The sequence below is a fragment of the Sinocyclocheilus grahami genome, unplaced genomic scaffold (genome assembly GCF_001515645.1).
Source record: "Sinocyclocheilus grahami isolate Dianchi unplaced genomic scaffold, SAMN03320097.WGS_v1.1 scaffold155.1, whole genome shotgun sequence".
NCBI classification, from domain to species: domain Eukaryota; kingdom Metazoa; phylum Chordata; class Actinopteri; order Cypriniformes; family Cyprinidae; genus Sinocyclocheilus; species Sinocyclocheilus grahami.
In genome coordinates, this window is record NW_015505334.1 from 1,026,088 (window position 1) to 1,040,092 (window position 14,005).

The following is a 14,005-nucleotide window of genomic DNA, read 5'->3' on the forward strand; positions in this document are numbered from 1 at the left end:
GCCAAGATAGGCAGCCGAGTTTGCATATACAAATAAACAACAGTTACAACATACATTACAAAACCAACATATAACCGGTTAAAAACAATTACACACCATTGAGTTGCTCTCAATACATAAAATATATAATACATATATAAAGCAGTGAAATAACACTAAAATAGAATGCACACTAAAGGAATATTCTGGGGTAAAATCTGTGGTCTGCTGTCAGTTTTACAAAAAAATAATGCTGACTTATCCCTGAGATTGTAAAACATGTCTACAATGGCCATGGTTGTATACATGCAAATGTATTACCATAACGCTCGTTTTCATGGAGTGTTATCATTAACAATTTTCAGTAGTAATCAAAAGTAGGCCACAGACTCCGTCGATGGAGCCTAATCTACAATATTCCTTAAAGACTGTAAATCCTAGTACTCTTGTTAGTTGTTGTGAAATACTTAACGAGTGTTTATGGAAGAGACAGTACATTAGAGTGTGCCCTATTATATCTGCATGTGTATGTGTGTGTTTGTCCACTCATCTCTCTGCCCCCGATTACTGGCAACAGCCCCAATGTCTGTGCTAAAAGTCACGTTGCGAAGAGAGAGAGATGTGGAGAGAAACAGGGGGAGCTTGAAAGAGGGGGCGTGAGAGGGCACAGGGTGCAAGACACAGGAAGTGTAGAAAGATGAAGAGACCAGAGACAATGAGATGTACAAGGCTGCTGAGACAGAGGAAGGGAGAGAAGGAAACGCAAGCAGAGAAGAGAGAAGAGAGGGAGAGGAGGAACGTGGGAAGAGCAGGAGGGTCCAGGGCGTGTGTGTGTGTGTGTGCGCGTCTGGCACTCGCAGGCGGTGAGATAGCTTGGGTCAGGCTGGCCGGACGTGTGTGTTTGTGTTTGGCTGAAGAGGGATGTGAAACCAAGAAAGCCCTCTCTGGCTAAAGCTGAGAGTTGGAACGCAGCCATCGGGAAGATTGACACGAACACACACATTATACAGTCAAGAACGTCTCTCTCAGAAACAAACAGATGCAGCTTAAAGTATCAGAGCGACCGGCTAACATCGTGGTGTGGGGTACAAACACGACGCTGGAATGATAACAGCTGACTGTTTTTGAAAGATGCAGGAAAGTCAAAATGCTCAAGGTTACAGCAGAATCCCAAAACAGGATGGGCCCTGCTTAAGTTTAGCTCGCTATCTAGGGGGTTCTTGAGCAGCGATGCCCTCCGTGTGGCACCAGGAAGTAAGCAGACGCCTATCCTGAAGTACTGATGCGAGTGACCTATTTAAAATCATTTAGACGGAACAACGTAAACGTGTTCTGCAGGATGATGGTGGCACATCATGACATAGCTGCCTTTCCGAAACGTCAACCTTTCCCTTGGACCCCCGCCGTCTGAGAATTCCTACACTCTGAGAGTCACTTCCTGTCCCTATATTCCAGTGCACAGTGTCCTCACGGCCACATGCGTGCTACAGTCCCCCCCCCTTCCTTACTGCACTTTAGAGAGGCCGCCGGTCGAGGAGCAGGGAGAAGGAGTCATTAAGGCAAGGGAAAAGAGAGGTGCTGCGTTACATGAGGAAGGTGCTGCTCCACATTGTTTCCAGTCTGAAAGGCTGGACTGTCACACCCAGGGTGAGGAGGAGCACTAGAAGAGACTAAAATTAGAAAGAAAATACCAAACATTCTTATGAGGACTTGTGTTTGTTCCTGTGATTATGGATAGATGAATGCTGCAATATGCTATTGCATAATACATTACAGTTTGAGGTGACTAGGATTTTTTCCCCCACTTTTATACAGCAAGGATGTTGTATAAAAGGTGCTAAATTGGCAAAAACAAAAAGGACAGTAGAGCTGTATTCATAAAGGACTGTGTTCATCCATGAATCCTGAAAAAAAAAATCAGCATATTAGAATGATTTCTGAAGGATCATGCGACACTGAAGACTGAAGTAATGGCTGCTGAAAATTCAGATTTGCATCACAGGAATAAATTAAATTTTAAATTGTAATTAGGGTTATTATTGTTAACTAAAACTAAAATCATAAAAAAAAACTTTTAAATAAAATAGAAAAAAAAAACATTTTCATTTCAGCATGTTTCTTTTTCATTTTGTTTAAATTAAAGTACTAAAATAACTAAAACTAATAAATAAAAAAATATATATTATAGACATTTAAAAAAACTAAAATTCATAAAAATGACAAAAACAACTAAATCACTAAAACTTTAAAAGTAAAATAAAAAATAAAACCAAAAAATAAAATATAAACCAAAATATTAACAAAAACTATAACAGTATATTATTGATACTAAAATAACACTGATTGTAATAATATTTCACATTATTACTGTTTTTACTGTATTTCTATTGCACTGTAGCTCAGTTGGAAAGGTTTGGAGTCTCCGGCAACAGTAAGAGCCTGTCCAATCTGGCAGTTCAAGGGTTAAGTCCCCCTGCACTGGGCCAGAATGTCTTGGCTGTTTCCTGTGGGCTGCCCAACCCTGACCTGCTGGCCCAGGCCCGGCTGCACTCACACGTAGACAGTTGACCCATGCATCCTGTCAGACAGTGACACCCCCGCGACTACTCATAAACTTACATAAAAACATGTGCATGTCTCCATGAGTTTTCCTGAAATAGAATGCTCCCTGCATGGGATAACATGTGATTCATCTGATCTAACGATATGGGCAGTATTACACTAATAGCATCACACACACCAGGTCAGCAAGAAGTCCTTTACCTCTCCTTGGCCACATATGAGTGTCTATACCCTTCTATCTCGGTCTGGACAGGCGGAGTATACGCACTTGTTCCTGTACATCCATGGCCATCTGTGAGCGAGCCCAAACGGAAGGTGTCAGGAAGCAAGGCCAGAGTCCAGAGGCCAGAACAATGAAGGTGCACCATTCTATTTTACTGCACAGGACTGACTGTTACCATTTTCCTCTCGCAAGAATGTACATGTGTGGTGGTCTGGTTTGTCCATCAAGCCCGTGCCGCTGTGTCCCTGGGTTTCCTGGCGGCACGGTGTGCATCATACGTGCTGAGGGTTGCATCTCGCATGTAGCGTGTGGTGGGATCTGCCGCATTTCCGGCCTTAGCTTGTACTCTGATGTCATGCTCTGTGGGGGGCTTGGGCAGAATGCCGTGGGGGGCGGACACTAAATGCAATGCGACCCAACTCATTGCAGTAGGATTAGTTCATGGAGAACCTCTCTCTTTCATTAAAGATGTTAAGAGTGCATACAACTGAGCTACAGATGGATCACATGTAGTGGAGCTGGTTTTCATCTGTCCAAGTATACGTGACGCAATCTATCTATCTATCTATCGTTCTATCTATCTAGAATGACGGACAGATGGATGGATCTAATTGTTCATATGTCAGTCTATCTATCTGTGTCTGTCCGTCCGTCCGTCCGTCCGTCTCTTGGTCTGTAAGGATTTTATAGTTTAAAATTAGTTTTACAATTTCATTTAATTCATTTTAATCCTCCTTCAGTTTTTTCACTGCACTTCAAGATCTTGTTTCCCACCTGAATTCAAATTCGGGAAGTGAACTGAAACGTAAAATTCACTCATTTCAGTTGAAAATTGGTGCACAACCCTGATGTACACATAACACAATTACTGTATCTCCCCCAAGTTTCAATTCATTGCTGTGCATTAAAGCTGGGGTAAGTGATTTTTCAAAAACGCTTTAGAAAACTGATTCGGGCCGAGTAGCAAAACAAACTTGCAGCCAATCATCAGTAAGGGGCGTGTCTACTCATTATGTGGTGGAGAGAGCGTTTAGTGCACAGGACGGACATTAGCCGAGCCGAGCAACAGAAAGATAGAGATGGCGGATAAAAAACAAAAGAGGAAATTGTCTGTGGAACAAAATAAGGCTTAAGGCAATAAGGCAAGAAGTAGGACCCTTGTAAATATCGGATCAGCTTTCCAGCGCTGCAGAGAACTCAAGGAGCGGAAGGCCTGCGATCGGACGCCGAGGCTGCTTTGTTTCTTCTCGATAGGCGAGTAACACTGTATCTGCGCCTCAACAGCTAAAGTCTGTCTAGTACACTGCACTGTAAAGCGACCATTGAATGATTGAAAATCATTTGAAATTTGTGTCAATACGTCATAAATAGAACGCAGCAGCAGTTTTCTGTCGGGGATTTGTCGTGTCGTGCCGCATCCAGTGTAGACCATAGATATGTATATATATCTATGGTGTAGACAGCATCACTGATTATAATGAGTTCTATAGTATTTTGTCGCGCCGCGCCACTCGTGTCCGGTGTTTTTCTTTGTTTCACAGAACTAATCATTGCTTGGGTTGCGTACGTATGTGTGGGGCGGAGTTATCAAAATAGGGGCGAGACCCTTTTGGGGTAGGGGCGTGTTTGTTTTGGTGATTTCAAATGTCAACATTGGCTACCAGAAATCGCTTACCCCACCTTTAAGGCCTTCAGTGCATTAAGTGCAGTGTTTAAGTCTCTGATTCCACTGGCGTGTTTACTGGCTTCACATATTAACGCTCCCGTTAAAGCAGCAAGGGGTAGTCTTTTGCTAACAACCATAACAGAAGGGATATTCTCATCTGATGTGCCACATTTTGGTTTCAAGATGGCTAAAACATGACATAGTTTACTGCCACCAAATGATGGCTGATCAAATCTCAGTCTTGTTCGGCAAAAACAGAGGTCACTTCCAAGTATTCCTCAAAAAAAGCATAAACATTTCACAAACACCTCTTTTACCCAAGCATTTGGACTGTACTTGTTGGTTCACTCTTTTTTGCTAATAAAACCCTCCACTTTTCACGTCTGCGACCCATATGAGTCGTTCATTTAAAAGTTTACTGTAGCAGGCTGCTCCCTTTGATGAATCACCCCAGATAATGTGTTGCAATTACCAGGCCAGGACCAACCTGTGTGAATAAAACATGTCAAGTGTAAATCTAGCTCCGTGTTCTAGATGACACCCGGCCCTGGAGTCGCCCCATGTGTAATTAGAACCAAATGCTGGGGTGTGTGAGTGGATGCATGAGTGTTTGCACTCGCCCTCTCCTCTCCATCTCTAATCAAAGAGCCCCTCCAGGATGGAGTGAGAGCTCAGAGGCCGTTCATAAATCAGGACCGGCCTGGAAGGACCAGCACTGGCAAGCAGGAACAACTATATGGATACGACTATGCCAAGTCTGCGTTCTCTGGGATAGGCCATGTTCCAGTCCACTGAGATCAGATTGAGCTGACTTTTCGAAGAAGGCACAGTCTGGTGTCATTGATCCTCTCCTTTGGAACCGTCCAGAGATTAATTGGAAGCCATCATGACACCTTTCCATTCCTTGCCCACCTTTTACTTAAAAGACCCTGGGAACAAATTCAGACTTGACATCTCTCCATCTTCCTCTCACTGTCTTGGTTCTCTTTTTGCTCCATTCTCTCTGGACCCCTTTTCTGTTTCAGGCCCTCATCCCCTGTTGGACCTGGCCTCTCCTTCTCTCCCACATCTGGACAGACAGCTGTAGCTGGCCGGGTTTCAGCACTGGGGGTGGGGGTGGCCATTCGGAACAGGAGGGTGGGGGAAAGCTATCCATTGCAAAGCCCAGGGCACTGTAAAAAAGGGGCTAGCTTACAAAAAATAAAGGATTTCACACATACACAAATGCAGTGTACAGCCCAAAAAAAAGTTAAACCAAATCTCTTCTGTCTCTCTCAGTCCATCTATCAAAGTGTCTCCCCACACACCATCAAAGTGCATTAAAGAGGGCCTAAATGAAGAAAGGGAAAGAGAAAATAAAAACTGAGTGAGAAACAAGGAAACCTGGAAGACAGTTGGTGAGGATAATGATGATTTCAATGTCCTATTTATATATCTGTCCGTTTGTCTATCCATCCATCGATTCCTATCTATTCATCCATCCATCCATCGATTCCTATCCATTCATCCATCCATCCATCTAGTTAAAAATTAGTTATATGTATTTCTTTGAATTTCATGTTTTTATATTGGCCCTATACAAATAAACTAATAAATTTTTTTAAAATTGCAATTCTGCATGTTGTTTGCTACCTAAAATCAAATTCAGGAATTCAGTTAGAATCTGAAAGGCATTCTCATTCAGTTCTGACTGGCGCACAAACCTGATTTCCACATCTTAAATACATTAATCTTTTTAACCCAAGCGTTTCTTAAGAGTCCAGCAAAGGGAAAGACAGGCACAGCATTAGGAAGAAAAATACTAACAGAGTAGGGTGGAATAACATACTTCACAGTCTCACGGTCATTGTTTTACGTACTAAGAGGTGAGCTTTATCACCCTTCCGTCTTTATGTGCGCTGCATTAATGATGCATGCCCTCTTCTTTACAGTGGAGCTGTTATTTTGATATAGATGTTTGCCTTGACGTCACAGCTGTGCGGTCGACAGTTCTAAGTGAGTCCAAGTCATTGTGTGGGAAAGTGCAGGATGTGTGCACTGGCTATAAGTTGCACCTCCCTGTTGTGCCAGGATGACGGTAAAGAGGTCTTTTGTTTCAATTAGCACTCTGTGGTCCACTTTCTCCATTCTGACCAAAGGTCGCGACCTCTGCCAGAGTTCACACCGGGACAGACCTCATCTTGGCTAGCAGACATGAAGCGGGTTGGGAGCCTGCATGAATATGGAAAAGATTTCCCTCACAGTTTTGCATTTTCCAATTCATTTTGTGGAACGTAGAGACAGCTAGAGAATCATGCATGGTGAGTTCACTGCACTGGGGAGGGAGATTGTAGAATAGGCCCAGAAAGTCAGAAAGGGAAGTGAGCCAGTCAGAGTGAGGGGTGTGTGAGGGAATGGTTAAGTTTGGAATGGCATACTAACTTATTATACCCTGTATGCTGCATTTTAATCATCAAAATAGTGAGTAGCAGCATTAATCATCGTACATTTCATCATCGTATACATGCAACCAGATTTTTCTGAATGTGCATGCTCTGTACATTCAGCTTGTATTAAATTTTTGCACTAATTAAGAAACTACCCTGGCCTGTTGTTTCACACTTGAATAAGAAACAGATGAGACAGAACAACAATAAAATACTGGAAATGGCAACAACAATAGACGTCCATGCTGACAAGCGCTTACTGAATAGATTTAAGATTCTAGCTATACGAATACAGACATTTTTAATACTCATAAGTTCTTTTGACTTTTTCAATGATAAATGGACTTTTCTGGCAGGTTAATTAACCAAATGCATCCTATACTTACATGATTAATCAGACATATATGCCTACATTAATGTTAGTAAATTAGACTAAAATTAATGTTAACATGACATGACAAACATTGAATAAATTTAAAGGATATTTTCATCAAAAGACAAAAACTGTAAACTGTTAGCACGCTAAATTGCTGTTATGTGACCTCATTACACTGCAGGTGAAGGGTATCTAATTATCATCTTTAAATGGTTATTTTGCCTCTTTAAAGGACATTTTGTGTAAAAATGTCTTAAGTCAAGTCAAATGTATTTGTATAGCACTTTTAACAATACACATCATTTCAAAGCAGATTTACAGTTGTACTGTGATGTCAGTAATGCCTTAGTGCTTTTTAGGGCTGGCCGATATAAAATGATGATACAGGTGACCCTTGTAACTGATCCTAGCGTTTATTATTTAAAAAAATGATAAAAAAATATTAAAATCTAATTTTAAATCTGTAATTATTTCCATTTTATTCATCACACTGGAAATGGAAGGACAAGTGCAATGCTTTATGGCAGGGTTCCTCAAATCTTGCCCTGGAGGTCCAATGCGCTGCAGAGTTTAGCTCCAACCCTGATCAAACTCACCTACCTGTGATTTTCGAATGATCCTGAAGACACTGATTAGTATGCTCAGGTGGGTTTGATTAGGGTTAGAACTAAACTCTGCAGGAAAGTGGATCTCGTGGGCCAGATTTGAGGATCCCTGCTTTATGGGATATATCATTCTGTTTAATGTCTGCTTTTGCAGTTTATCTTTCCCTGCAAACAAATCTTCTGCATACTTTGTCCAGTATACACACTACATACTGCACCAATAGCAAGACTAGTATGCTAGCATGTTATTCCGAACATAGCATATGTTTCTGTGTAACCCGGGGAGAGTTAGAGTGGGTGTGTGCGTGTTTATGTATAAAGGAGAGGCAGAGAGTGTGCTGTTCGCAGGGCTTGGGAAGGTGAACCCATGCTTCTCTCGGTACAGGAAGCCCTTGATTAGTGCTAACGAGAATTGCAGGCCGTATTAATGCAACCACACACCTCTCCTTACCTCCTGCCATCTGCAGCACCACCACTCTCTGCCAGACACCATAAACCCACACATACAGTCACACAGCGCAGACCAGACCAGACACACACACACACACACACACACTCTCTTTACATTCACCATACACATTCATATCGCACATTCCCACTGTCCATCCAGCAATAAACAGACAACAATCGACAACACGCTCAGGTATAACTCAGACACTCAAGTACACACAATCCATAACTTTCAGAACAAAAGCTTCAGGGTCAACCCCACAAACCCCATTGCATTATGGGCCATTTGTGGTGTTGACCCCATAGATGAGGTGCCGAACACCATTTGCATGGAGAATATCCGGATGGGGATCAAAGTATGTGAGAAGATGGTGCAATGGAAAAGATGTAGATGAAGAAAAGGTCTGTGACACACACACACACACACACACTTAACTATTCCTGCAGATGATAGAGTGGGGTGTTCTCACACACTGAAACATGGACCCTCACATATTCTCCTCACACTCCCACCCACACATCAACATGTGTTTCGCATTCAGATTCAGGCCATGTTGAAATCTCTAGCCACCTCTCTCTGTCTCTCACACTCTCTCACACACACACACACACACACACACACACACACACACACACCCACCCCTATACATGTAAGTTAATAAAGGATGGTGTGTCAACTTAAAAGAGATGTTTTTAAACTGGATGATCACTACTCTGCCACACACATCTGTATGGGCACAGGCTGAAATTATTGTAATGAGAGAAACACAGAAGTACATAAAACTAACCAAGAAAATAAATCTGAAAAGACTACACAGGTGAGATTAAGGTAAATCAGTCTAATCTTACAGGCGTTTAATTGGTTTATCATATTTTCTTGTCTAATTGATAGTACAGTGAATAGTGGACTAGACTGCACTAATATATTTATTATTTTATTTCATGAAATACATAATTAAAAAATGCACTTATAATTTTATTTTATGAAACAAATTTTCCAATATTATCTAAAAGACTAATACAAAGGATGCACTGATTTGAACACTCACACACACACTCACACACACACACACACACACACACACACACACACACACACACACACACACACACACACCCACCCCTATACATGTAAGTTAATAAAGGATGGTGTGTCAACTTAAAAGAGATGTTTTTAAACTGGATGATCACTACTCTGCCACACACATCTGTATGGGCACAGGCTGAAATTATTGTAATGAGAGAAACACAGAAGTACATAAAACTAACCAAGAAAATAAATCTGAAAAGACTACACAGGTGAGATTAAGGTAAATCAGTCTAATCTTACAGGCGTTTAATTGGTTTATCATATTTTCTTGTCTAATTGATAGTACAGTGAATAGTGGACTAGACTGCACTAATATATTTATTATTTTATTTCATGAAATACATAATTAAAAAATGCACTTATAATTTTATTTTATGAAACAAATTTTCCAATATTATCTAAAAGACTAATACAAAGGATGCACTGATTTGAAAATGCTGGTCAAAACAATAAGCATATATATATATATATATATATAATTTACCAGTACAATAATATAATGAAATTACCATTATTAAAATTCTATAATATTTTGTCTAAATAAATGACTATATATACACATTTTCTTAATTCATGTTTCTGGTAAATACAATTCACTGATCAGCATTATTCCAAAGAATAGTAATGTAATACTTAGTAATATAATATTTTATTCCGCCTGAAGTGACTAATCTTTGATTGAAAAGCCCTCTTATTTTCCTCATATAAAGACCACTTCTACAATCCAGTCAATTCTGACTAATAAAATCAAGTCCAGCCATATTTTTCCCACACTGAATATCTTGTTTCACTCAGATATATGGTATTACAGAGGTAAATCGGATTGTGAAAGCTGTTTCCTGTTGACTTTAGGGCCTCATAGTAGAACTGACTTTGTAACTGATGTAGCTATTTGGTTTTTGTCATGCTGTCTAACATCAACCATAATCTTCCTCCAAAAGTTTTCAGTTCGACAAACTCACCACATCTTGAACAGTTCTGGCATACATTTCTCTATCATTGACAGACTCAACATGCAAATGTGCTAATGTTATGGGAAATAGAGAGAGTAAACGTATGTGTATGTATCTTTCTATGTGTGGTCAGTGCAAACATGTGTCTGCTTGAGAATGAGGTCACATGTCTGAGTAAATGAGCATCTGTTACCCTGTGCGTGCTGTATTTAATGCGTGACAGGCAGTGAGAAGGCTATGTAGTGTGTGTGTGTGTGGGCAGTATAGGTGGACGATGGGCAGACAGCAGTGTGTGTGTGTGTGAGCCCCTGAGGGGGGCAGACTAAAAGAATGAGCTGTAAGTAATCTGACAGGAGATGAGATGAGGAAACACATGTCATGGAGAGCATTAGATCTCTAATTACATAAGAAGAGAAAAACGGAGTGAGTGGAGAGTGAGAGACAATAATAGAGTGGGTCTCACTCTGGTTTATCCAGATGGAAACTTATGCGACCCAGACAGCGCACTGATGTCACCCCCCTGTTTTCCTGGCCTGCCCAATAACTCCTGCACTTCCTGTCCCCAGTGCAGTGATGTCACATGACAGCTGGGGATGTCACTCGCCCGGCCTCCCCAGCGCCCTCTCTCTCTCACTGCCTTTCTTCCATTCCTCAATCAGTTCAATTCCTCTGAGATCAGAGACTGTCACAGAAGCACGTACCACAAACACACACACACACACACACACACACACACACACACTAGGGTTGTGCTCCATCAAGAATTTAATTAAGAATGGCAGTTCCACTGAATTACAATTACTGAATTTGAATTGAGTAGTAAAGTAACAAACAGGATACAGAACTGTAATTTGAACGTAGACGCAAGGAAATTTAATTAATTAATAGAATGAAATTCCAAGTAAGGACTTTCAAATAATTATTAAATAAACATTAAGGAATTTTTGTATGAAATGCCCACACATATGACACACCACACAACATGATATTAACGAATGAAAAATAATTTAATTGAAATTAAAGAGAATTTAATTGAAAAACATTTATTTACATTATAGAAATATTACATCATAATTGAATTAAAATTAATTAATTTAATGGACCATAGAACAAGAGAGATGATTTCCCAGAGTGCTTTCATTTACCTGCAAAATGGAGCCAAAGACCGTGATTCAGCTTACAAAGTTGAAAACAGAACACATAAGTGATCTGTTCTAGCATATTTTATTGTTTTGTTGGACAAATGAAAATTTCCTCGTGCGACCACTAATTTCTTTGAAATGTATGTAATCAAATATATTACCTTTCTTTTGCTTCCAATTCAAATCTTATTTTAATTCAATTAAAATCCAATTTGTGATTTGAAAAGGGTTAAATTTTGCACAACCCTAACACACACACACACACACACACACAACACACACACATTTACATTTAGTCATTTAGCAGACGCTTTTATCCAAAGCGACTTACAAATGAGGACAATGGAAGCAAACAAAATCAACAAAAGAGCAATGATATACAAGTGCTATAACAAGTCTCAGACACACACACACACACACCTGGAAGAAAAAAAAACTACATACATGAACACATATGAAAACTCTTAAATACTGTACATGTATGCATGCTCAACTGCATAAAAACATGCACATACATGCATAAACTATAACGTAACTGATTTACTGAGGTTTGACAGTAGTTAAAAGCCAAACAAATGAACAGAATTATCTGTCAATGAGGGCATTTCTCTCATGTTCAGCCTGATTAAACATCTGTGATGGGCTTGAGGACACAATAGCTGCAGTGTCTGCCCTTACTGTACATACTGTCTCAGTCATTATGAGGCTATTTTTAATGGCTTTCAAATGCTCCTTCAGTTCTAGCAGAGAGCATGACTGGAGAACTTGAGCCTGTATCTCTCCGAGTTTGATCAGAAGTGGCATGTTTGCTTTGCTCATTAGAGCTGGATGACGGTGAACTCCTCACTGCTGGGACTGAGACAAGTCTATGAGTTTTTGACTGAGATAGAGATTGGGCTGGCGCTGAGACAAAAATGAGACTGGCATTGAGATTGAAATGAGACCGGCACAGAAAGATGAGACTAGCATCGAGACAGAGATGAGACTAGTACCAAAAGAAATGGTGATGAAACTGAGAAAGAGATGCGACTGGGACTGAGACAGTGAGGAGAATGACATTTGACGGCAGCTGAGGGAGAACCAACACCCCCTGTATGTTACCTCACTGTCACAGTCTCTATAACATTCATCTAAATCCTCATGTACTTCTCCAAATTCCATCACTGCATTTTCTGACTTGCCAGCTCTTTTATTTATAAACAAATCACCTGCAACCAGAGAGCGTACAAACCATTGACCACACTCCTGTTCCTGTCCCGCCTTCCTCACCTCATAATTGTTCAGCAGACTGTGACAAAATAACTAGGAGACTCATTAGAAACAGCTGTCCCCTGATCTGATGATAAACCTCAATATGATTTCCAGCTCCTCGCTCAACTTTCATACTCCCACAACCCCATTCATTCACCATCTCTTAGCCACACATAATTCACTCCAAAAACCATTAATTCTCCTGCTGAAAGAATGAGAGAGGTGGGAGGAGAGAGCGCTGAGGAGAAAAGGGGTGTGTTTGTCCATGTGTGTGTGTTCAAAACAGAATGAAGGAAAGAAAATGCAAAGGAGAAGGGGTATGGGGTCGGTGCACCCCACCTACATGCACTGTACATGCAGGACAGCAGGACGCCCCTCGTGGAAAATGAACACACTGATCTCCTTCTCCTCAATTGTTCAGCAGACTGTGACAAAATAACTAGGAGACTCATTAGAAACAGCTGTCCCCTGATCTGATGATAAACCTCAATATGATTTCCAGCTCCTCGCTCAACTTTCATACTCCCACAACCCCATTCATTCACCATCTCTTAGCCACACATAATTCACTCCAAAAACCATTAATTCTCCTGCTGAAAGAATGAGAGAGGTGGGAGGAGAGAGCGCTGAGGAGAAAAGGGGTGTGTTTGTCCATGTGTGTGTGTTCAAAACAGAATGAAGGAAAGAAAATGCAAAGGAGAAGGGGTATGGGGTCGGTGCACCCCACCTACATGCACTGTACACGCAGGACAGCAGGACGCCCCTCGTGGAAAATGAACACACTGATCTCCTTCTTCCCCTGCCCTGAACCCACCCTGTCCCCTGCTGGCCACTGTCCTTACCTAAACACACGCTCAGTGACACTTTCTCTCTCTCTCTCGCTCACATACACAGTGTACAAACACATGCTGATGTAGGATTTGGGAGGGAACACAGACACACACACAGATAAATATTTTTATTCTGCAAGAATGCATTAAATTGGTCAAAGGCGACAGTAAAGACATTAATAATGTTACAAAAGATTTCTAATTCAGATAAATGCTGTTCTTATGAACTTTCTATTCATTAGAGGATCCTAAAACAAATGTATCACAGTTTGCAAAAAAAAAAAAAAAAAGCAGCAAACTATTGTCAGCATTAATAATAAGCAACATTTCTCGAGCATCAAATCAGCATATTAGAATTATTTCTGGAGAATCATGTGACACTGAAATAGCTTTTGATTGCTATATATGTACATACATCAGGATTAATTAATTTTTTTTTTTACCATATTTGT